General features: G+C 44.5%; 1 pseudogene; it reads right to left on the reverse strand.

Moving 5' to 3' along the window:
* Nucleotides 1-788: 788 nt before the first annotated feature.
* Nucleotides 789-2,248, reverse strand: LOC101587762 (annotated as a pseudogene).
* Nucleotides 2,249-2,804: the final 556 nt, after the last annotated feature.

Below are 2,804 nucleotides of genomic sequence, written 5' to 3' on the forward strand. Positions count from 1 at the left end.
TTATGGAAATCAGTATGGAGATTTCTAAAAAAGTTAGGATTGGCAGTCCCATTCAAGCCAGCTATTTTTCTCCTAGGTATTTTCCCAAAAGAGCTGAAATCATCGTACCACAGCAATATATGTGCATGCATGTTTATAGCAGTATAATTTGTCATAGCTAAATCTTGGAAACAACCCAAATGCCCATCAGCTGAGGAACGGATAAAAAAGATATGATCTTTTTATACAATGGAGAATTATTCAGCTATAAAAAAAGATAAATCAAAGGCTTTTGTAGATAAATGGGTGCAGCTAGAGACTCTATTGATAAGTGACCCACATGTCAAATATTATATTATCTAGTTAGTATGAGAACCTGAAAGAGTAATTAAATCTAAAAAGAACAACATATACTGTGAAAGGGACAGAAATTGTTCAATGGAAAGGAAAAACTGGGATGAGGAAAAGGACAAATGAAAGAAGGGAAAGTATACTTAGGTATACATGCAGAATAGTTTGGATAATTGTATTGTTTATTTCTACTGGTCTTTTGAAGGGAACAGTTAGTGCTTAATTTTTTTTTTTCTTTTTACTCTGATTTTTTTCTTCTTTGTGAATTTCTTTTCTTTTAATTTCAGGTGACAAAACCAGGCTTTATTTTGGAAAAGACAATTGAATTGGTTTCTGGTGGAGGGCATGGGCAAGAAGGGGCACCCCAGGCAGTAATGTTCCCCCAAGGGTAGGCTGAAGACTAAGCTGGGCCTCAGGTGGATCTCTTGCTCCCAATGCTCCCTTGTGCAGCTGTCTCCCTACACATTCGGGAGCAACCTTGGGAGAGGTGTAGGCTGGGAGAGGCTGCTGTAGCCCACGCACTTAGGCAGGACATCAGAGGTCTCAGACACCAGCTTTCCATCACTGGTCTCGATCTTCTGCATAACCACAGCAGACTTGGTGTAGGTGAAGCCAAGGCTTTGGAGGCTCCCAAAGCCAAGGCTTGTGAGACCACCATAGGGTGAGCTCACCATTCCTGAATAGCCATGTGTCTTCGAGTGGATGCTCAAGTTCTGCATCCAGCCTCCAGCCTGTTCTCCTTGCTCTCCAGCAGCTTGTGGTAGCGATCTCGAGGTCCAGGGCCAACTTGACATTTATGAGCTCCTGGTACTCACGCAGCTGCCAGGCCATGTCCTGCTTGGCCTTCTGCAGGGCAGCCTCCAGCTGGGCCGGCTTGGTGCTGGTATCCTTAATGGCCATCTCTCCTCACTGTTCAGCATCACTGATGGCAGCCTCCAGGGATGCTCTTTGGCCTTTGAGGGCCTCAGTCTTCACCTGCATGAGGCTGATGCTGCAGTTCATCTCAGAGATCTCAGATTTTGTGTGGCAGAGGTCATTCCCGTGCCTCCCCGCCAGAGTCTGCAACTCTTCATACTTGATCTGGTACGTGCTCTCAGCCTCGGCCAGGCTCCGGTTGGCGATCTCCTCATACTGGGCCTTGACCTCGGCAATAATGCCATCGAGGTCCAGGGAGCAGCTGTTTTCCGTGGGCAGCATGTCCAAGATCTGAGATTGCAGCTCACATATCTCCTCTTCATACAGTTGCCTGAGGAAGTTGGTCTCAAAAATCAGCCCTTCCAGGCATGACTAGAGTTCCACCTTGTTTGTGTAAGCTTCATCCACATCTTTCTTGATGAGGACAAATTCATTCTCCATCTCTGTATGCTTGTTGATCTCAACTTCATATTTATTCTTGAAGTCCTCCACCAGCTCCTGCATATTGCCAAGCTCTGCCTCCAGCTTCAGTTTCTGCAGTGTGTCCAGCTGTCTCTGGAGGTGGTTGATGTAGCTTTCAAACATGTTGTCCATATTACTCCTGGATGTCTTCTGCTCCTGCAAGATGCTCCACTTGGTCTCCATCATCTTATTCTGCTGCTCCAGAAACTGAAATTTGCTGATAAAGGAAGTGAACTTGGTGTTGAGGTTCTTGATCTGCTCCTTTTCCTGAATACGCACGGCCTGGATGTTGGGGTCCACTTCCAGGTTCAGGGGGTTCAGCAGGCTCTGGTTCACCTGGATGGCCATGATGCTCCCCACACCTCCAACCCCGCCATAGCCACCCAGCCCCAGGCCACCCCAGAAGCTGCCGCTGCTGCACATTTGGGAAGAGCTGGAGGAGCTGATGCAGGAAGCAAGCCTGCTGGTGTAGGAGAGGCTGCTGAAGGCCCCGGGGGCTGGAGGTGGATACCTTGTAGGACTTCTGGGTCACTTTGGACATGGTGGAGGCTGGAGTGGAGGCAGGCGAACTGAAGATGGAGACTTGAGAAGCCTGGGAGCCAATTCTGGACAGTCCCCTAGTGAAATCTTACAACTTCTTTTTTTTTCCTTAAATGAATCTTACATGTTTATATCTGGTAATCTGTACAACTAATTTGAAGGTAGCATCATGTAATACAGCAATTATTGTTGAATTTCTATTACTTTGTTCAGTAAAATCTTACATTATTTGTACTGTTTTTTGTCTATCACTATTTTGTATTTTTTAAAAATAAAATTCCCTAATTTGAGCCCTATATTCACATTTCCATCTCTTTATGCACTGGTTTAACTGTCCCTCATTTTTCCATCATGTTTGCCTCATGATGGTATCTGTTTTAAATGTTATATTAACCATTCATCTTATTAGTGAGGAAAACCACTGTAACATTTTCTATACACTCATGCTAAGTAACTGATGCTATACTTATCTATTATTGCATAAGAAATCACTCGCAAACATACAAGCTTATTATTTTAAATATTTAGCTACAGTTTCTTTGGGTTAGGAATTCATA

Source organism: Octodon degus, unplaced genomic scaffold, assembly GCF_000260255.1.
Source record: "Octodon degus isolate 3935 unplaced genomic scaffold, OctDeg1.0 scaffold00013, whole genome shotgun sequence".
NCBI classification, from domain to species: domain Eukaryota; kingdom Metazoa; phylum Chordata; class Mammalia; order Rodentia; family Octodontidae; genus Octodon; species Octodon degus.